Source organism: Myodes glareolus, chromosome 11 (genome assembly GCF_982192425.1).
Source record: "Myodes glareolus chromosome 11, mMyoGla1.1, whole genome shotgun sequence".
Classification (NCBI taxonomy): Eukaryota; Metazoa; Chordata; class Mammalia; order Rodentia; family Cricetidae; genus Myodes; species Myodes glareolus.
In genome coordinates, this window is record NC_142036.1 from 55,212,504 (window position 1) to 55,235,856 (window position 23,353).

General features: G+C 44.8%; 1 protein-coding gene across 3 annotated transcripts in view; it reads right to left on the reverse strand.

Annotated features, from left to right (window-relative positions):
- Frmd6 (FERM domain containing 6) overlaps positions 1–23,353 on the reverse strand; it is a 229,011-nt gene that overhangs the window by 56,755 nt on the left and 148,903 nt on the right. For 2 of the 3 annotated variants that reach the window (XM_048415483.3, XM_048415481.3), the window contains exon 1: positions 15,821–15,954. The gene's annotated coding sequence lies outside the window, so the exon portion shown is untranslated. Of the gene's footprint in view, positions 1–15,820; positions 15,955–17,555; positions 17,608–23,353 lie in introns of those variants that run through there. The other variant, XM_085697552.2, reaches the window with a different exon arrangement.

Consider the following 23,353-nt stretch of genomic DNA (forward strand, 5'->3'; position numbering starts at 1 on the left):
CAGAGTGAGTTCCAGGACACCCAGGACACCCAGAGAAGCCCTGTCTTAAAAAACTGAAGGGAGTCTAAGAAAAGAAAGAAAAGGAACAAGAGAAAGAAAGGAAGGAAGGACGAAATATGAACAGCAAAAGATAATTTGTTGTCAAACAAAAACAGGAGAGCAGTTATATGTAGCATTCTCCTTAATTCGCTGTGTTAAGTATATGCTTTCCTTGTCTTTCTGGTTGACCCGTGCTAGGCTCTTGTCCTGCTCATCTCTGACTTTCAGCAAAATCTCTGGCACGTACAACAGCAGTGTTGAGACAAGCCATCCGCTTTCAAAGTGACCTGCGAGCACAGCAGGGGCACGTGGAAGAAACACTTCCATGAAACACTGGCTGTGCCACCCGAGCTCCAGGTTTCAGAGGAGGAAGCTGTAAAGCGTATATGAAGGTTCTGAACTGACTATCTCATCTTTAAATATACAATGTGCAATCATTTCAAAACCTTTTCACCTTAGATTTCTTGTTAGTCAGTTTGAAAAAGTAGCAAGATAGCATCTGCATTTAACAAAGGAGCCACAGTGTAAGATTTTACACACATCTTTGCTTTTTGTGCTTAAAGTCAATGATTTGGAATTCTGTGGCAAGCTGGAAATGTTTGAAAAGACAGACTTCAGTTAGCCTGAAATAAAGCTTCTCTCCGACAAAATAAACACGAGCTAAAGAAAATAAGTTGCTAGTGTCCGACAGAAACTACAATTGGCTTTGTAAGTTATCAAAAAGAGTACTTGGGAGGTTGAGGCAGGGCTGTGGCAAATTAGAGGCTAGCCTAGTCTAAGCAGAGTAGAGGTATCAGGCCAGTCAAGGCTATGCAGTGAGACTATCTCAAATAAATTATTAGGTAAATTTTAAAGGGGCTAAAAAAAGGAATAAAAATATGCCATATATTTCAAAAACTGCACTTACTTTATTAAACAAGGCGGTCAGCGGAAAGGAGCCCAGGCCTTAGAGTGCCTGTTCTGCTGCAGTCACCGACTGCCAAGGGAAAGGTGTCCTGCCATTTAACTCACTCCTTATGGGCTCTGTTTTACAGCTATTTTCTATTAGAAGTCTTCAGACTCAGTTCTCAGATTTCAGATTCTTTAGAAAATTTAAGCATTAAATACACCGTTGTTCTTAAGGAGCTGTACTTCGCTTCCTGGTCAAGCTGCCGGTTCCCGGCCTTTGGGAGCGATCACCCATGCTGAGATGGGCTTTGGTGGTGCGTTCCAGTCACTTCTGCTCTTGGCCGTAACCCTTCACCCATATTCCTGTAAGTAACCCCCATAAAACTCATGGGCCACCAAGTTGGACTTCGGGGTGTCAGTACTTTGGTTTGTCCCGGGCTCCAACTCTGTGGTGAACACAAAGTTTTGTCACACAATACCTCTAAACTCAGGTATTTCAAAAGACAGAGCTTACATTGAGAAAGCACAGATAATTTCTACTGTTATTTTCTATCAGTAGTCATAAAAACTCAGTCTCTACGTAGGACCTTTTGAATATCTAAGGAACAAAATTTGTATTCTTTTCAATGCAAATATTAAGAGCTGAATATGTATCGCTGTTACAAGATGATATAGTTTATTCCCATGTCAGACTTAGGACAGAACACATTCCCCTTGTGGGCCAGCAGGTAAACATGTGATTTGCCTACGGTGTGAACCCGAATGCCAGGTGAATGACCTCACACTGCTCGGAAGGAACAAAGCGGACACCGCTAGACACAGGTCAAGAGCCAGCAGTGTTCCAGGTGGCAGGAAGGAGTCCAGAAGGGCAGAACAGGAGCCGCTACCTGTTGGCAGCTGCTTGCTGCCTACCTGTTAAGCCACAACAGGCCTCCCAACGGTGTTGGTGTCACTTCGCGAGACACAGGAGTTACCATTAAAGTCCTGCCAAGACTCTAATGCCCAAAAAGGCAGTTTGGCTAACCCCAAGGCAAGGCCTCCTCCCACCCCAATGCTCCCCACCAGCCCCAAAGCCCTCAAACCAAATTTCACAGCCTTTCCAATCTCTTAGGCAATTTAAGATAGTACTTCAAACTCTATTCAGCAGAAAACAGATTACAGAATAAAGGTATTAATTTAGCTCTCTGTCTCTACCATTCCGATTCCCAGGGTCCTTCACAATATCCTCCTCAGCAAGCAGGCCTACTTGAAGGACAAGGCTGGTACTAAAGGGAACTGCACGCCCTATCTTGGGTCACTTCCATTTCTGTGACTTCATGAAAATGTCTCTTTTAATGTTCCTCTAGGCACCTGTAAAATAAATAATCAATCAAATGTCCTTTTTCAGCTATTTAAAATGAGCATAGGCTCAGAAAATAAACTCTGGAGATTAGAAAGGCTTTATTTTAAATGGACTTAGTTAGGGTTTACTGCAAATTCTAGACCCTCGACATTCCTAGAAAAAACTCTCTCTTAATTTGATTTTTAAAAAAAACATTTTTCAATGTTAAATTTGAAAATCTCAGGTTTACTTAAAGTAACACTCCCTAAAATCTGTCCATAAGTAACTTGATTCCTTAATAAAGATTTTAAACTGGCACCTTGAAGCCGACTTTACTATGAAAAACAAATGAACTTTAATACTGTATTTAGTTGGTTTGGTTAAGCACAGGATTCTCTTTTCTTTGGAAGAAAAACATGAGTCGTTTCTAGTTGTGGTGACGGAACCTAGGCCAACACAGAGACTGCGGTACTCAGCATTTCCCAAAGACATCAGACGGGGAAAATCGCTATGAGCTTGGAACCATTAAATAAAGGCTACCCACTTCTCATGGGGAGGGGGTGTTCATTTATTTTTATTTTTTCCTTCTCAGAGCAATGAGACAAGACCCTACTGTTACTATCTTTGAAATAGTTCATAGTCATGTAAATTATTTCCAAACTGGCTATGTATGTCTTACATTTGAAGCCTAATTTTCCTTTTGAAAACAGATTCAATCAATTCCTAGAGTCATAAAGTATTATTTTCTTTAACACTACTGCAATGACAGCAGACAAAGAAAACTCTTTGGAAAATAGTTTTTCCTTTTTTGAACATTTTCATCCCCTACGCCCTGGCTTTCAGTTACATCTTCATTCATTTTTGTCCCGAAGGCTGTATGTTTACATTCTGATAATTTTTAAATCTTCTGTTGGAGAGCAGAACGGAAGGTGAAGGAATTCAGAACTTGGTCACTATCACATGTCCTACCGTTGCCCCCTCCCAGACACTCAGAGAAATCGCTAAGATCTTGTGTATACTTTTCTTCTCTCTCTCTCTCTCTCTCTCTCTCTCTCTCTCTCTCTCTCTCTCTCTTTCTCTCTCTCTCGATTTTTTGAGACAGGGTTTATCTGTGCAGCCCTGGGTGTCCTGGAACTCACTCTGTAGACCAGGCTGGCCTCACCCTCACAGAGATCCACCTGCCTCTGCCTCCCAGTGCTCTCTGCTCCACCACTGCCCGAGTTTGTTGTATACTTACTGCAATAATTTTCAAAACTAAATCATTATGTACTTTATTATTTAGAACCTACTTTTCACAACCAGTCATGGTGGTCCATACCTTTAGTCTCAGCACTCAGGCAGGCAGATGCAGGCGCAGACTTGTGAGTTCAAGGTTAGCCTGGCCTACTTAGTGAGTTTCAGGCCAGCCAGAGATACACAAGTGAGACCTTGTCTTCACAAACAAAATCAAAACCAAAAACAACTTGGGAGGCAGAGGCAGGAGAATCCCTATGTTTGAGGCCAGACTGGTCTATAGAGCTAGTTCCAAGACAGCCAGGGTTAACACAGAGAAACCCTGTCTCAAACAACAACAAATAACAAAAGTAATGTACACATTATCTGTAAATGAATGAAAAAAATCTGGACTTCTGAAAGTGGTCATTGCTAAGATAAAGCATACCCCTCCCCCAAACTGGTAGGCAGTGATGACTCATTCATCTGGGAATCACACATTTTCACATTACACACTGTACAGAAGCTACACATCTACACAACAGGACAGAACATTGAAGGTAACAGAAGTATTAGTGAATGGATACGCAAGAAGACTGTGCAAACACTATGACAATGGGCTTGGGAATAATCTATCTAGAAAGTACAGTTTGAAGGAGATTTTATGTAAGACTGCAATTTTTCATTTCTATACCATCACCATAATTATAGAGTTCTGTGTACCAGAAACTAAATCAAAAAAGCTAATCCAGTAAATCTAAAATAAACTTTCTTGGTACTGGTAAATTATATGGTCTTTGCTTTCAAGAACTGAGTAGGGAGACTGGGCGAGCCAGGTACCACGCGCAAAGCTGACTGCACAAAGTGCCAGGTGCCAGGTTTTGGCTGTGAGGAGCAACAGAGAGAGCCTGGATTCCGGAAAGAAATCCCAGAAGAGGAAATACGGTGTCAGCGTGTCACATGGGATGAAGGGGAAGACAATTTAACTAGACCTAAGGCGCTTTGAGATGACACACAGCCTACTGGAAGAAGCAGGCTACAGTGAGACGGAGCAGCCCAACTCCAGGCATGTGGACACTGGCTGTCTGCTGGCCTCAGTAGGGCTGCGGAGCACACGCCCACACGAAGGTCACTACCAGGGGGAAGGTCTGACCTTTCAAGAGAAAATGTAAAATACAAGTTTTAAAATGTCAAATTTCTCAAGTTTTGAATGTTGGCGAATAAAAGTGTTAAACGCTAAATTATGTCTGCCACCGCCAATCTTGCTGATGGGCCTCAGGCAGGGAACTTTGGTTGGGCGTGAAAAATCTCATGCTAAGAACTCTGTAGAATGCATCCTACAGTCCCGGACAGAAGAGACTTGACATGGTCTGCTTAAAGTTTGGCACCACATAGCATCCACCATGGAAAATACTGCACTGCAGAATCATTTCACACTGGCCTGGTGTGTTTCTCTGTTACGAGTCAATCATGACCATTTAACTAACCAGAGAGAGACTTGCAAGCTTCAGCTGAAAAAACACGCAAAATGATGATGAAGAAGTGTAGACAGCGCATGCCTGAGCATGTTGACGTTAAATGCCCGAACCACAGTGTGCTGGAAACAGGCTACCATCCGTGGTGCTCCAATATCCATAAACCATGTGCCATAACCCATTGCCAACGAAGCCTTTGCCCTTTCCAGCACGTCTCCATAATTAGTGACTTTCTAAAGAATCTTTTATTATCAAACAATAGTCAAATACATGTAACAAAGTCTTAATTCTCCCAATCACTTTGTAAGCCTTTAACGCTCCAAAAGCTTAAGTGTCAGTGTTTGAATACACTTAGAGAAAGATAATTAGTATTAGAGATGTGTTATTCATTTTGATGATAGCATTACATAAAATTACCATTATAATCCAAAGTTAATTCGAGGAAGGGAAAATTCTTGGTGCTCAATTATGATATAAAATCCAGAATTACAAAAATTGCTTAATCACATGCTTAGAAATAACGACCATGATGAAAGCCATTAACGGGGTATAGAACAAACACTAAAGAGAACTTCATTATTTGCTTTGACTCTTGAGAACCTCTAGTCCTAATCCCCTCTGTGAATGAGGACTTCCAGAGTGGGCCCTATGCCAGGCTGGACACCCCAAACCTACCGCTTTTCAGAAAATGTCACCTCAAGCCTTATATCTCTTTTCCTACAAAAGAACTTCATATATTGAACCCAAGAGCAGATCACTGGACAGACAAAGACTCACGCAAAGAGCTTTCAGAGCACAGTCTTTAGCTAAAGGCAGTCACCCTGCAGCTTGAAAACCGGGAAGAACAGCTCTCTTATTTCAAAATAAGTAGATACACACACCTGGACACCGGAGCCTTACCAACAATTACCAAGGAGGGGGGCGTAAAGGTGCCAAACTCCTGTCTGAGCCCACCGAAGGCCTCAGGGCTCCCAACAATCCCATTTCTGAAATAATGCCCCATATTAAAATAAAAAAACCCACAACCAATATTAAAGATTTATAAACAGCAGAATTACAAACAGTTACTGCTCATAAACTTCTTGTTCTCTTGGGACCCTCTCCAACTGGGTGTCTGTCCCTACCCTTGCTCTCACCACAGCTTTTGCCTTGGTCTAGAATGATTTCAGGAGTTCAAAGAATGACTCTCCTCCCTTACCCCGCTTGACCTCCGAGCAACACATGACACTCACTCACTCACTCTCCCAGACTCTGGGAGACATTTACTTGACTTCAGGGACATTCCCTGCTATCCTTCTGGGAGTTCATTCTAAATTCAAGTCTGTTGATGAAGCATCCCAAACACCACAGTCAGGAAAACAACTCCTCTGCCTGTAGACAACGGTGTTCGTAACAGCATCAGACACTCAAGGAAGAGACCACTCCACTGGAACCGTGTAAGATCCTCAGGTTAAAAGCCTTCCTTGGGTAAATGGTTTTTTCTCTTCTCCACCAACTACAGATACTTATCTGCCTTGTGGCTTTGCTCACAGGTCTTTCTCTGTCTGCACAAACTATCTTATGCACATTGTGTTGGCAACTTCCAAACTCTGGACCCTTTCCCCGGACTCCAGATTCCACAGCCAACCTCCCTCTTCCTCGGCTCCTCCACTTGGAAGTCAGTCAAAACAGCTTCCGGGAACTCTGCCCATCTCAGTCACTGTCACTGGCACAATGAAGCAAAATGCTTTGGTACTGCCCTGATCGCCTGGTCTGAGAGCTTAGGTGGTCAGAAAACGTTGTTTCTTATGGATTTCTGGCCTGTTTCTCCCCACCTCCTCTCTGCCATCTTTCAGGCAGGATTACTGAAAACAGCTGCTAGCTGGCACCCCCACTTACACCTCTGCATACTCTTTCCCTCACGAAAGCCAGGGATTCTATCAATACCCCTATCAAAGCGCTTCACCCGCGCCACGCTCTGCTCAAACTCCTCATGGCGCCCTACTTCACTCAGGAAAAACCAGAATCCTTCTAATGGCCTGGGCTGGCCCTAGCCGGCAGTCACCCAAATTCTCTGGATTCTGCTACTCTCCTTGCTCATTCGCCTCAGACACATTCCATCTGAGTCTCCTCAGCTCCTCTGCTAGAAGGCTGTGTTCAGGACTTCTGCACGGCTCCCCCGCTACCTTCTCAACAAGGTCTCTAAATGACACTGTAGATAATCTGACTTTGTGTTTTTTAACTGTAATGTAAAAAAATTGATATTCTGTAGGTGAAATCATGTTTCTAGCTTTGACTTTGGATACTTCCCGGGCTGGCAATACAGAACAACTCTCTCTCCTGAAACTGGAGCGGTGCAGTTGATCACAAGACACAACCCACACTCTCCTTGGCCCTGTGCCGCTAAGCTGTGCTGTTCAGTAAGTTAGCTACATGGAAGCACACTTCCAACTCCTAGCATTCTCAACTTAGTGTGAACATGTCAGACATGAGCCCAATATCAGCGTCTCTACCCCAAACAGTAATGTCCCCATCTCCCTGGACCAGCATTCCTTTCGTTTCATACTTATGACCTTCTGAACACATAAAATGGTCTTCACCTCCTGTCCGTCTCTTAACAGACTACCATGAGAGCTCTTTTCTCTACTCTGCTCAGTTATGTATCTCTGGGGCCTCCGACACAACCTGGCATATGTTAGACGAACAACGGAATTTAAACATCCAGCCACTTCAATTTCTTAGTTTTCTTCTAATACTCGAGGCTTTTCCCTGAACTCCAGGCAAGTTCCCAAAGATGGAGCTCAGTCTGGCTTCCCACCTACCACAGGCTCAGCACCCAAAGATGGGACTAGACATCGTACCCTTGGCCACGACCACTTGTTTCCTAATAACAAAGGCTCAATTTGGCACTTCCCACACTTGGATTTCGCTGGCCAGGGAGACAGGCGCCACAGGCATCCTCAGTATAGCTCTGCACACCTTACGCAGACCCTGAACCTAGTTTCTGCTGGTCTAGCGCACACCGCTAAAGTGCTCAGCTTACTCGAGCCTGAGGTTTGCAGAATGCACCGGCAGGAATGGGCCATGTGAGGTAGCACCCCCACTTCCAGGAACAGATCAGAATGATACGGCACGACTCATCCGGGCCTATAGCTGAGCTAGTAATTACGCTGTTTAGATGTAAATGTATCTTCCCAATGTGCTTAAGCTAAGTTCCTTTTTGCTTAAATGCTCCCTCTGAAACTTTCAGACTATTAATTTCCTCTGAATGAATGGTTTTAAAATCTTAAAACTCTGGGCCCAATAACAGAAAGTCATTAAGGGGTTTGACTCACAGTGTATAAACTGGGCCAATGGGGGGGGGGCTGAGGAATAAACAGTAACAGGGGCTTTGAAAGGGTTCATGGGAAATTGTGCCGGGCGTATGAGCAGAAAGCAGGGTCATCTGCCACTCTTCAGTCTGAAAGCGCTACCCAGTATATTAATGACATAAAGAGAATATTTTTAACATGCAGACTTACTTTTTGGTATCTGTAAAAGAAAAGAAAAACAATTAGAAGAGAACTTGGAAAACTTCCTCCCTTCAATCAGTGGGAAAAGCTAGCTGTTCTTACTGCAGCAAACAACTGCCCAATATCTGAACAGAGATAGGTTCTGTTGCCTGCTTTTCCTGAGAAGAAAACCCAATGATCTAGTCGTAAACAAAGGCAACCTCTAAGAAGCCCATTACTCTTTCTGTACATAGCGATAGCAGCTCACATCACGTGACTGCTTGCTGTATGTCAAAACCAAGCCAGCTGTTCTGCATGTACCATTTCATCTAATGGTCACAGGAACTCTGCGGGGCAATTAAAACTTCTGTCGCCCATCGTTTGATAGGAGAGAAGGAAATGCAACGCACAAGTCATGTCTCCAGCTACCCAAGGAGAACAGCCGAGTCTGGATTCCAGGGAGTGACTTCAAAGTTACCCAGTGGAATCTGGGTCAGCATACTAGAGGCACTGCTCATGATTGACAGCCCCGTTGTGGAGTCAGCCTAGGTGCCTATTAGCAGATGAATGGATGAGGGAAAATTTGGTGTATGTGCGTGTGTGGGTTTTATCCAATCACAAAGTATATCATTTACAGGACTAAACTCAGAAAGACACACACCACATTTTCTCTAATATATGGTTCCTAGATTTCATATACATATATAAAATCATTTATGTGTGTGTGTGTGTGTGTGTGTGTGTGTGTGTGTGTGACATGAAAAGAGAAGCAAGAATAGCTGGATAAAGGAAGTGCATGAAGTGGGAGGGGCAAGTACAGTCAAATCACATGATACATTTGAATGGAAACTTCTTATGAAACCTATCACTATGTAAAATGAATATAGGCTCACTTAAAACAAATCCTTGCCAGGCAGTGGTGGCACATGCTTTTAATCCCAACACTCAGGAGGTAGAGATAGGCGGATTTCTGTGATTCTGACGCCAGCCTAGTCTACAGAGCGAGTTCCAAGACAGGTTCTGAAGCTACTGAGAAATCCTGTCTCAAAACTGCTTCCTCACCTCCTCAAAAAATTCCCATCAGTAAGTAGGCCAGTGGTGATACATGGCTTTAATCCCAGCACTGGGGAGGCAGAGACAGGCAGATCTCTGAGTTCAAGGAAAGCATGGCCAACAGAGTGAGGTCCAGGACAGCTGGGCCTACACTGAGAAACCCTGTCTAAAAAGAAACAGACAAACAAAAATCCTCACCTTACCACCTCACGTCCCTGCCTCTCCTGTCTACAGAGTCCTCAGGCTATAACAATCCTCTTGTTTCACTGAGTAACATGTCGGGACTGTAGCTCTGCGGTCATCATATACATTTTCCCGGGATGCTACATGACAAGATTTTGCTGTTGAATGTAGTGCCTCATTCCATCAGGGCTGAAGATGACACACCCTTATTTAAATTTCTGTAGTTCTACCATCCACTACCACCTTTTCATGAGCCTAAACTGAAATGGCAAGCCTTGTCTGGAACCATGAAAACGCCCTTTATTCTTCAGGGAGACTTGAGAGAAAGAGCGCATCTGCATCCTTTGTGAACTCTTGGTTTCATCCACTGGGTCTCAATGAGACCACAAGCCCAGGCTTCTCTGTTAGCGCTTCCAGGGTGGCCACAGTCCTCGGCAGAACTTTACCTCTGGTTTTGGTGAAGACGGGCTGTTTCTGAGGATATTTACTTGCTGGGGGAGAATGTGGAGAGGGAGGGAAACTTCAGGGAGGGAGAAAGCTCAAATGGAGGAACCCAAAGGATGAACCTTCTTTAGAGACAAGATCTTTGAAATTAGAGTCCATCTTAACAGGGTCCAAGGTACCCACTCAGCTGTCTGCAGCCCAGCATCTCTGGCAGGCCTAGGCAGGAAGAATATGAGAGAGATGGGGAAGAGGGAGGGGGAAAAGAAAAATCCCAATAGCTCAGTGTGGAGGGCGCAGGGGTAGGGGTGGGGTCAATGGGCATGGATGGACAGAGGGATGGGCGGATGTCCCACCTTACTACAGATCCGTTCTAACAGGTTGGACGACCTGAGCAGAGCCACACAACATCACCGGGTGAATCAGAAAAGGGCATCTACCCTAGGCACTGAGCCTCCAGGCAGACTGGGCTGAGAACTACCGGGTTCCAGGCCTGTGCTCTCCCCTGCAGGGCAAAACCTGCACTACTCTGGACAGCAGCCCCATCTGTCTAGCTGTTGGCTGAACTACACTGGGTCCTGAGACACGCCCACTGGTATGAGTCATTCCGCCTCTAAAAATGATGGGTTAGCCGATATGTCACCTAAGGCCCCTTTCACTACCTTTGGTGCTCAGCCAAAACACTTCAAACTATCCCATAAAGGCTGAGTTCCCAGCTGAACCTTAAGTGTTTCTGTTGATAAATACTGCTTTAAAAAAAAATCATTGCATACCCAATTTTTGAAGTTATTTTTAATCTTAATATTATACTCGCAATTCAGAAATATTCAATTTCTTTTTGAGCCATCAACGCATTATTCACTACATATTAGCCCCACACTATCCAACTGTCTGTTAACAGAATTGAGAAATTGAATGTATTAATTAGTGGAAATTCAAGAAAAAGAATCACCACTCACTACATCAATTTCTATGCATTAAGTGACATTGTTGGGCTAACCATCCAACCCCCCACCCAAGGCAAAATACACAAGAAAACCAAGCAACTTATATTGCCTGTCTTTAGATGAAATCTAGGACAGATTAACCTTATATAAGAATCCAGAATAATGGTCCTCCTTGGACCAGATCCCGTTGTGTCGGATGATTCTGAGTTGAGCATGTCTCTGGTTATATATATAAGAAGTGAGCAACAGATTTAAAGAGATAAAGCAACAAGGACTAAAGGTGTGGAAGAAAGTCAGCCAGCCACTGCAACTGTACAGCACAAGCTGTGTCCTGTGGGGAGGATATTAATTCCATCTCATTCTGTGTGACCAGAGAGCCAGCTCCTGAGTTAGCTTCACTTAGGGAAGACTTTCTCTCTCACACAAGACTGTGGCTGTGCGTTAACATAGAACGGTGTTTTATATAAAGTATAAAAATGTTGGAAAACATCTGCGGGTACGCTGGGGTACGTCACTCAGGAAACTCCGTATCTAAGTTGATGCTTCTGAAAGGAACCTTGTCCCATCTCCTGGGGAACATCTGGCTCACTCCGTAGTTTCTTGCTGTTTGAACTCTGCCTCAAGGGCCATGCAGGTGGGAAAAGCAAAGCAAGCGAACGCTGAGCTAGAGACAGCACCAGGGAAGCCGCAGGCCAACAGTGCCTTTTCCTTAGGACTACGTATGCTTGGTTCATCTGTGAATTCGTTTCAGCACATTCTTCTCTTCCTGGAGCAACACGGCCAGCTGTCAGATCAGTTATTTTCTCCGTCCTTCTCATGGCCTGTGATCTCTCTTTGATCAATATGATATATTGCACAATGGGTCCACTTGGTGCACAGAAAGAGTGACTGTGTACAAACTTGAACTAGAAGTAATTACACCACTAAATCATAAAAAATAACGCGATGCACAGAGTGCCTGCTTCTACCCCAAACTTAATGTCAGCCATTACTGCTGAAGAACCCTTTGGTCCCACAGTTTTTACCAAGCATGTATTAATAGCCTACCCAAATGGTAGAAAACAATTAAATATCTGTATAATCATTAGCATTTACACACAAAAATTTTCCACTCTTTAAAATGGGAAGTGGCTGGGTAGGGGTGAGCAGTAATGGCGTTCGGCTCCTACACATTACTTAACAGCAAACTAGTGAGTCAACACCAAGGGAGGCAAGGTTTCCAGGACAACAATCAACCAGCAGCCGGTCCCACTGCAGGCTGTATACAGACCCTCGGCATGTCAATTCCAAATTGATCCTTTGTGCAGCTAAGAAAGATATTATTCTTTTAATTCAAATAGAAAGGCCTCCCTCCTTTAACGCTGATATTCATCATTTATCCTTCTAAGTTTAAATTCCCCATGCGAGCCAATGCTCAGTATTCTGCTACCTGGTTCCTCTCAAATTATCCCTTTACCTTGTTTCTACTTATTTATCTAGGTCGGCAAGACCTCCTCCGCAGACAGCGTGCGATTTTAACAGCCCTCTCAACTGTCTCCTACCCACTGAAGTTTAGCCACTAAGGTTGGCAATCCCACTCTTCTCACTTAGCTTTGGGGAAGATACATTTTTATTAAAATTCCACTGCTCAGAAACTCCTTGACAGAGCTGGGCAGTGATGACACACGCCCTTAACCCCACACTTGGGAGGCAGAGGCAGGCAGATCACTGTGAGTTTGAGGCCAGCCTGGTCTACAGAACGAGTTCCAAGACAGCCAAAGCTGTTGCACAGAGAAACCCTGTCTTGAAAACAAACAAATAGATCAATCTTCTTTCTCTTTTAAACTACTTGTTCAGACTCAGAAGGGGGCAGAGGGTTAAGGCTAGTCAAACAAGAACCAAAGACACTTGAAACCACAAGACAAGCCCTTACAGCGGGACTCCACTGAAGACTGGAAACACCTGAAACTTCTTTTTCTGTTAAAGGAAAGCTGGACCCAGGCAACTAAAGGAAACCTTTTAGAGGCTAGCCCCCTACATGCTCTCTACCTCCTGTTTTCACACTAAGGAGCAGAACGCATGTCCTGGGCTGGGACCCTGCAGGTTTCTGTGGGAATAACAAGCACCCGCCCTGCTATGGTTCTGAAAGCTTTCTATTCTCGAGATTTAAAATAACATTAAAGTGACTTTGGAGAAAGCCCATGAAATTCGGTCCTCAATTCAGAAACAGGCCTATGGGATAATTTGTGGATGCCATCTGGGATCCAGGCAGTCTCATCAACAAAAGGGAAACTTGTTGAGATCATCCAAATCTAAAATTCACATACATTTTCTACATCTGGACTGAATTAATCTTTTCTTGGTACTGGCTTTCACGTAACAAAATAATTGTTTGCAGGTTTCATTTAAACACACACACACACACACACACACACACACACACACACACAGCTTTGGAAATCAAAATGTATAACATCCAAGTTGAAAACTACAAAGAATTCCTTTATCAGAGAGTTCGCTGTGAGGCAGGAGTCATTTACACAAAACTCTTAAACCTGACAGCGCCATCAAAAACAATTCTATTTGAAACTTGCATTCCAAGCAACAGCCACAAAAGGCTACACGGCCCATTATGTCATAAGTTCTGAAAGCCAAAAGCTCTCTACAAGCATAGTTAAACGTGGAACGGTCTTCAACAGCCCCCAATTCAGCCAGCCCAACTGAATGACAGATTTTTAAAAAGCTATAGCACACTGGCATGTTGCCTTCAAAGCAGGGCCTCAGGAGCCTGCCCAGGTTGCTTGCAGGCATTTTCCTGGAAAGCCAGGGGTATCTGAAATCTACACGCTCAGATTGTGTACTCGAAGTTGGGGTCTTACCCCTGTTAGATCCAAAAAGGGAGGGACGAAGAAGACAGAAAGATTTTTTCCTGTGTCAAAAGGTTTTGAGCCCTGCAAGAACTGCCCATCACGTCAAATCACGGGTATTCTACAAGTAACTCAAAACCGGCGGGGAACGAATTCTGATTAGAGTCAGCCCACTTTCCGGAGAAGATATCCTGCAGATACCTTGATACGGGATATCCCCTGGGGGACCCCCTCCACCTAATAATCCCACCTAAAGTCTATTTCACTATGAAATATGAAGTCAGTGTGTTTACAAACATAGCTCCCTCAAAAAAACCCCACATTTCCCTGTCACCTGCCTCCAATTGTGGAGCATTCTCATTTTTAACGTAAAACTGTAATTTCTTAAAACCACACCTAAGGAAAATGATTAGGTGCTAGGAGTTTTACTACAAAGGACCGGGGCAAAAGGCATCTGTTTTCCTGCCCCTTTCTGCTCCCTTCCCCTCCCCCCACTCTCCATCCTGCAAACCATTTGTAGGTCTTGGTTGTTAAAACTTTGTACAGCAGTCACAATACTCTAGATTCCAGATAAAGAAAGCAAACAAAACAAAACAAAACAAAACAAAAAACCAAGAAGCCTTCTTGTCCCTTTAACAATGCTGGGCCTGAATTTATGCACTGTTCTTAAGGAGAAAACCCAAAAGTCACAAGTCTTTTAAATGACAGATGTATTACGGAAAATTTTTCCCCACAGAGTTTTGATGCTGTGAAATATCAACTCCCTGAAACCACAGAAAGGAAATGACTTACATTCTTGGAAAATGAAGCCACTAGCAGCTTTCTCCAAAAGCATTCTCTAATCCCCAAACTACACCCTGTGGCAACAGGGGGTATTTCGTGTAAAAACTAAATGTAAGTAGACGCTTAGAAAACCAGTGAACAAACATCACCAGGTCCAAAGAAAGGAGGGAATCGTGTGTGGAAAATCCGGCAAGGTACACTTTCCCTCCACATTCAGAAGTGCGGAGAACCTTTGCGCAAGTTTTCTTTCCCCGCTGTGGGCACCACACAGCTCCCGAGGGCAATGCAGGCAAAACAGACCGGCTGCTTAAATAAATAAATAAACAAAACCAAAAAAGGTGTAAGGGGGCCAATGAGGTAATATTTCTTCTTCCGACACCAGCCACAGAACTGCACGGTCTGAAAATCGTGCCAGCTTTTATTTTAACTTTAAATGTGCTTGTTTTGACAGCTTTCCATCTATCCCCGCCTTTAAGAGAGCGCCCCACCATTAGGCTAAGCCATCCTGGAACTCCAAGTGTTGTTTTTAATCCTGTAGCCCTCACAAGGGTGGCCCCCAGCTGTCCGCGTCCCCGCCTTCCCGGCTCAAAGGAGGCTAGTGGTCTTTGCTTGGCCGTGTTAAGTTCCTCCAGAAACCCAAATTCTACAGGCCGCACCCCCCGCTCGTGTATCCCTGAGGCCCCCTTCAGGGGCTTCCCACACTAGGCAATTGCGGGGACCCCGGACGGCCGCACTGGGGTGCTGCCTTCCCAAAGCCGGCAGCCCGGCCTGCGCGCACAACAGGCAATCCTGCACAGCGCTCGGGAACACCCGGTTCACGACTGGTCCCAGCTAGTCAGACGGGGCGCTACAAGGAGGCGCCCCACGAACCGGGGTCTCGGAGATTGGGGACTCAGGATCGCAGCGCCGAGCACCCCCAGCTCCGCGCCTCCCTCGCGGCCGCGGCTGCCCCGGGACTCCAGCCTGGGCGAGCTCCGACTCGCGGAGAGACGACCTGCCCGCCCGGTGCCCGACGCCCAGAGAGCCCCGTGAGATACAAGAAAGACGCCGAGAGCGGCACTGCGGGGAAATCGCACTTTAGACCAGCAGGGGGCACAGCGGCGGCCGGGGTGCACCGTCCCAGAAAGGGAGCCAGTAGGCCCGCGCCCGCTCCCGCGCGTACCTCCGAAGTTGCCAGCGCCAATCGTCCGACTCCGAACCGGCGTCTGCTCCAGCGGCGCCGAGTCTTCTCGCTGCTCCCAGCCCCTCTGCCGCCGCCAGACCAACGCCGCAACTGCCCCGCCCCCCGCCCACGCCTTCCGCTCCGCCCCCTCGAGCCCACGCCTACGCCCCGCCTAAGACACGCCCCACTTTGCCCGAGGCCCCCCCCCTCCCCGAGTTGGATGCGGAGGCCGAACAGCGGAAGAAGCCGAAAGCTCGGGATCGCGGCCGCACGTGGAGGCTGCCCTCTCCGCCCCGCCCCGGACCTAACCAACAATCCCGCGGAGGGGTGAGGCGACCTGGGGGCGAGGGAATGCGGGGGAGAGCCGTCCCTCCTCTGAGCCTCGGATAACTGAGCCAGGCTCAAATACAATAGAATGGACTCTGTCTTTGCATGCCTTCTCCTGGTACGACGGATGCCAGGGCACGATTGTAGACTGTTGGCTCCCCCCTCCGTCTGAATGATCCACTTCTCCGCTCGCCTCCGCACCTCCAGCCCCCTTGGCGCACCCTTGGAGGCCCAGACGGGTTACCTATGGGTGGCTGTTTGACCTGAGATCTCGCTTGATAATTAGGAATAAACAGGGGCGGCCACTCCGAGAGGAGGCGGTCCCCAAAGGAGGCGGCTTCGTGACTCCTCGGTCCCCTCCTGTCCCGCTCCCACCTAGTCCTTATAGCAGGATGTGGGCGCGGCCCAAACCCATCCGCCCCCGCTCAGTCTGTCTTTCCCAGTTGGCACAGCCTCTGCCTGTGACCCTCAAAATGATGCTCGCTCCAGGTGAAGCTGGCCCGCACAGCGGCGAGTAATGCAGGAGGCAGCAAGAAATGATTTCATTGGCCCCAAAGACCCCAGCAGGGCTTGGAGGTTTCCTTGCCTTCCTTAGTTGTCAGGTGAAGTTAAGTTCACCTTGTTCGGCACCCATCTGGCCCTGCAGCGGTGCCTGGCAGGTTAGAGAGAGCGACCCCAACTGGCCACGAGGCTTGCCACCCACAACTACACGCTGGGTTCTGTGGGCATTGCTGCTCTGATGAGGGGGCGGTCTGTGTGCCTGGCTTTGCCAGGTAGGTGCAGAGACCCATGAAAGAACAATTGATAACCGGTAGAATCTAGCTTTGAAATTGTCCCCGCCTTTCGATCCATACATAACTATATAAAGCTCTCTGTTATTGATTGAATAGACGTGCCTTAATCTGTGTGACTTGTTTGCATAGCCAGAGATGGTCAATTTAGGGTTCCTTACAGATGCTTGGAACAGTTAACTTCTGTCTTAGTTATGGTTTCTATTTCTGGGATTAAACACTATGACCAAAAGCAAAGGGTTTTATTTTAGCTTCCAACTCCCAGGCCGCTCTCCATCACTGAAAGAGTGGGAACTCGAACCTGGTGTCAGGAGCTGATGCAAAAGGCCTTGGATGAGTGCTACTTACTGGCTTGGCTCAGCTTGCTTCCTTAGAGTATCCAGGACCACGAACCCAGGGGTGGCACCTCCACCCCCAACACATACACACATGAGAGCTGGCCCATCTATCAAGAAAATGCACCGAAGGCCAATGTGGTTGGGGCATTTTCTCAATTGAGTTCCATCTTCCCAAATGACTCTCACCTATGTCAAGTTGACATAAAAACTAAACAGCACACCCCCTCAAAAACCTTTCCTGTTTGGAGAGTATGAAAATTAAGGATTGTGATCACTTACCTTTTCTTAGGCCGTTTCTATGAAAATTACACTTAGAGCCTACAGTTGTGACCTGTTTATGGAAAGCAGAACAAAAAGTGTGTTTCAATAAAAGCTTTTACTTATTGTTATACTAATATAAAATACTAGTTAACGGTAGTGAATCGTGGTGTCTTGTATTGCATTTAAAGTAGGTAATGGGGTCAGAGAGGTGGCTTTATCAGTAAGACACCAGTGGCCAAGCCTGATACAGTACCCCCTGATGGAAGGAGAAAACCAACACCCCAAAGTCTCTGACTTCCCCGGGAGCACATGAACAGAAGCCTTGTTCCTCTCATGTTTTATACTTACTCAGGATGGGTACGTACTGGGTATTAGTTGGGTAATAATATAATCAGTGTTTAATGAGACAAAACAGGATTTATTGTATATGATAAACAAGAAACATATTACTGTTTTAGGAAAGAGTTCCTAAATCTGGTTCATTTTCAGGTTTCATGTATCAAAATTTAGCAGAGAAAAAAAGAAAACAACATATTGTTAGACTGTGAAACAGAACTGCAATTATTGAAACAATTAGGCAACCCAAAGAGCAAAATATTTTAAATAGATTGAAAAAAAATGTTCAAGAGTGGATTTATTGCCCAGTTTAGATTGTCTTAAAATTTATTATGTGAATTTTTTTTCCTGAATTGTAACGGCCAAATTTTAACAGCGATGAATTGCACAGTAACCCACTCTTACATAACACATTTTGTAAACTACTTCAAACTTTCTAAATCAGTTTTATAAACCCCTGCGACATAAAATGCCACGAGTTGCCTTGGAAGCAACACACAGGGCACTAAAGACAGAAAGGGGACTGAGAAAGAATGCATTTCTTATCATCACAGGATATGGTTTTTAATGTGCTCATTACGATAGGAATGTAGTTCTGTGTGCAGTCTGGCTTTCTCCTTCAGTCTTGAGATCTAGTTTATTTTCACTGGTACAATGAGATGTTTCTCTAATGTGTGTTACTTCACCAGTGACACATTCTGAGCATCCTAAACTATCACTTTTCCCAAAGCATTTAAATATCAGCATGACACGTTTTTAGTTTTGTTTTTCTTTGGATCTATTCCATGGGTGTATTAAGTAGTCCCAACACTGGGGCATAGGGTTAGCCCTGCGAGTCAAAGATAAAAATTCACTCCTGCATCTTAGAGCAGATGGAGAGGACAGGCAGAAAGCTAAACAGCTGCAGCATCCTCGGTGCTGAGGTAGAGTTACTCTGGAGGAATACTGCAAAGGCCTTGACACCTTCAGGGAGAACATTAGACATCCCCCGGGACCTGAGAGGGGAAGAAGGAACAGAGCGTTCCCTCGGAACCAGCTTGTTAAGGCAGTTCTCCTCAAGCCTGTCAGAGTACTGGGGTCATCTGGAGACTTCAGAAAACTAGCAAAGAGTGTGTACTAGGTCTGGATTATAGCCTTGGCTTGGGAACATTTTGAATATGCCCACGTTATGTGAAGAAATACTTAGGGTCAGGTACTATAGGGTCTCAGGTAGGGTCACAGAATGAGGAAGTATCCAGAAGCATGCCTTGCTTTTAAAGCTTGATATACATATAGCTTACTCCTGAAATCAAAAGGCTTATATAGTTTAAGTATTTGCTTGCTTGTTTGTTTTACAAGCTCTTGCTGTGTATTTCTCACTGGCCTCAACTTGTAGTAATTTTCTTCCTTTCTATGGCTACTGAGAGAGCAATCAAAGACTCAAGAGCTGAAACACTACTCTGGGGCTTTTAAGATCCATCATATGGACACAAATGTCAAACACTGGATTTCATGCTGCGGGGAATCTGTCCCCACTTGTGCTGTATGTCTTTCTGTCCTGAGCCCTTCTGCTCTCCCCCATCACCCTATGGGATGCGAGGCCTCACTCATAAGCCAGCCAGCCTATTTTCACAAGTCCCCAGCTGCATTTCAGTGAGCCCAGTGTCCCTTCAGCTAGCCCTGCCTCTGCTGCCACTGAGTCTTGTGACAGTTAGAGCTCAGAGAAGTCCTCCATCCTGGGTCACACCTTTGCAAGAAAGGAGGACTGGGTGGGGTCCTCCTGGCCTTATCTATGGAGCCTTTCTCCTCTCTCTGTAGTATCTGAATATTCTAGGTTACCAGGGCTGAGGTTGTGCTGTTTGTGGGAAGCGAACTGTACAGACTATGTGGTCTATATCCTGTATGTGCGCTTTAAAAAAAGACAACCATACAGACTGTGGTCTAAATCCTGTATATGCTGTTTAAAAATCAACCTTTGTCCCTCAGGAATCAAGATATCCTACTGCTAAAGATTGTCTCAAATATTAATGAGCAAAGCCAAGCATGGTGTTGCATGTCTGTAATTCCAGCACTTGGGGAACTGAGGTAAGAGGACAACTGAGTTCAGGGCCTACTCAGTCTACATAGCAAGACCCTGCCTCATACCAAACTTGATGAGCAAGTGAGAATTTAATGAAATTATTTTTCAGTTTTGTTCTTCTAAACTGGATAAAGGTACTCTTTTGAAGTAGATTGCTCAATAGCATTAATCCTTCCAATTAATCATTGAATGGTACACACTACAGAGTATATTCTGTTTACTCTGATCATGTGGCTGGTTTGTGAATGTGTGTGTGTGTGTATGTCTCTTTCTCTCTCTCTGTGTTTTGCAGCTTTCTAGACCCTAATATAGCAGGAAAGTATGTCATTATCACGAGGTCAAGGGAAGACTAAAGCTCAAAATCTAAATGATGTGTGGGTTTCACTGAACACAGACAATTCACTTTTACAACATAAGGTAAAAACATCCTAAATCACATGAATTGGGACTACCTAACTTTAAATTTCTGTGTCGATGCTCCTGGTAGAATAATCAGATAGATTAAATACCTGACATCCATTTTCTTGACCTGACCACTAAAATCTCTTTCCATGTATTTATTTTGCAGGATACAGTGATGGAGCCACTGAGATCAGTAAAAAGGGTGTTTTCAATGTTGGGGTGTGAGAGCCCCTAGGGAAGTGCCACACTATTTAAGTGTCTGTGTGCTGTAATTTGTCTTTTATCAGCTACAAAGACGTTTAAAGCATTTAGAATAGGACTTCAGTGATCTCATTTAGAGTGTATTTTAGTTTGCTTTAAAAAATGAATAATTACCAAAATGGAAAATGAGCTTAATCTGCAAGACCTTCAATCAATATGATTAATGGTTTTTAAATTTGGAAAATTTTTCTTTAAAAGCCAGTATGTCAAATTATTGACTCATCTTTTAGACCTGAATCAAAATTTCAGCATTAAAATATACTATGAAGCCAGGCGGTGGTGGCGCACGCCTTCAATCCCAGCACTTGGGAGGCAGAGGCAGGTGGATTTCTGTGAGTTAGAGGCCAGTCTGGTCTACAAGAGCTAGTTCCAGGACAGGTTCCAAAGCTACAGAGAAACCCTGTTTCGAAAAACCAAAAATAAATAAATAAATAAATAAAATTAAATATGCTATGAATCCCTAAAAAACTTGGAGTACATAATAGATGAAAAACTAAAGTTTTTCTTCAGTCTATGGAACTGATCTGTTCACCATATTATTCTGGCGTCTAGAAAGTGCCTGTACAGGAACGCTTACTATAGTGGATGCAATTTAGAAAACACTCACAGAGTTAATTTTTACCATAGTTTAATTCTAAACAATAAAATCAATCTTAAAATATTTCTAAAAACTTATTTATACTAATTTGTTCTTTTGGTTTTCTATACACAGGTACTCCTTACATCAAAAGCCTGAGGCAGCTGGGAGGACACGCGCCTCCCTGCACTCAGTGGTCAGAGAAAGGAGGGTGACGGCAAGGTGAGGCCAGTCGGGAACACACAGCAAGACTTTGTCAGAACAAACAAACAGTTTGTTTTTATATAGCAAGGATATAGGAGGTAGTCTGTATGGTTGTCTTTTTCTAAACAGCAGACAGGATGCAGGCCACACAGTCTGTACGGTTTGCTTTCCCACAGACATCACAACCTCAGTCCTGGTAAACTAGAATATTCAGATACTACAGAGAGAGGAGAAAGGCTCCATAGATAAGGCCAGGAGGACCCCACCCAGTCCTCCTTTCTTGCAAAGGTGTGACCCAGGATGGAGGACATCTCTGAGCTCTAACTGTCACAAGGCTCAGTGGCAGCAGAGGCAGGGCTAGCTGAAGGGACACTGGGCTCACTGAAATGCAGCTGGGGACTTGTGAAAATAGGCTGGCTGGCTTATGAGTGAGGCCTCGCATTCCATAGGGTGATGGGGGAGAGCAGAAGGGCTCAGGACCGAAAGACACAGTACAAGTGGGGACGGATTCCCCGCAGCATGAAATCCAGTGTTTGACATTTGTGTCCATATGATGGATCTTAAAAGCCCCAGAGTAGTGTTTCAGCTCTTGAGTCCTTGATTGCTCCCTGACACTCCGAAAGAAAACACACCCACCGATGGGTAACAGTCTTACCTGGAGTTAGATTAGATGGGAGATGGGAGGAAGCATGAGTCTGGCAAGTAGACCCACTGATTATTCAGTCTTATTTCTGCTTTGGGCACGTCCTATCTTCTGTCTGTTATCTCAGATAGTCATCCTAGGAGGAGTCACTTTAAGACAGTGATAACATATAGATATCTTGGACCATTGAGGTTTTATTCGCTATTTTTTGATATCTTATCACTTTGTGCCTGCAACAGCTGAGCGAGAAAGGGGAACTTTGATCTTTCAGACCCTGTGTATCCTGGTTGTCGAAGCTGGCTTTCCAGAGAACACCAGCAACCAGTGGTGCCATTCCTTGAGAGGCCTTCACAAAAGCCCCCTTCCCCTCCTTTCTTAATTGGTCACCTTGAGTAGGTTGTAAGCATAACAAACCTTCTCTCAAACTTGGATCTCAGTGCTGAAAACAGATTGATGGATAAACGCAAGTGAGATATTGGAGCCCAGGGAATAAGTTCACTGAAGTCAAAGGACCTGAGTTGTGGCCTCCAAGAATAAACCTCGATGCCAGGCAACTGGGGTATAAAACATGGCTCTGCTGGGTAACAAAAATAATTTGGGACATCTTCATTTATTCCCTAACTTTCTTCATCTGTACGTTAGAAAAAAAATCAATACTCAAGCTTACTCAGTTTGGGTATGGAGTCAACTGCCAAATAAAGTATTCTACAAGCAAGGCTGTGCTTATACTTTTCCTTTTTAATGGTGGCCTCACAAATCACCCTGGAGTGATTGTCTCTACATCAGTTCTTAAGGGAAGAAACCTGGCAATAATACCTCAGATCGTGAATTAGGAACCGTGGGCTGGGAAATTATTCTCAAAAACTTCAAATCAAGGTGTTGAATTTTTTATTTTGTTTTGTTTTTCAAGACAGGGTTTTTCTGTGCAATATCCCTTGCTCTGGAACTAACTCTGTAGACCAGGCTGGCCTCAGACTCACAGAGATCCTCCTGTCTCTGTCTCCCGAGTCCTAGGATTAAAAGCATACACCACCACTGCCCAGCAAGGTATCGACTTTTGATAGGTACAAAGACAGGATAGTATTGGGCAGTACCAGTTTCAGCTAATTGGCTTTGAAGGTAAGATAGGGGATGCATTTGTGAGACTTACTCTTTTCAAAAGCAACTATGTATTTGAGATTTGTGTGTAATTAGGCCAAACATTCCACTTGGTTTCTTTTTTTGTCTTTTTTGAGGTATCAGATGTCTCATGTAGCTGGGGATGGCCAGATCGCCCTCCTGCATCTCCCAAGTGTTATGATCATGGGTGGCACCATGCCCAACTTCCCTGTGGT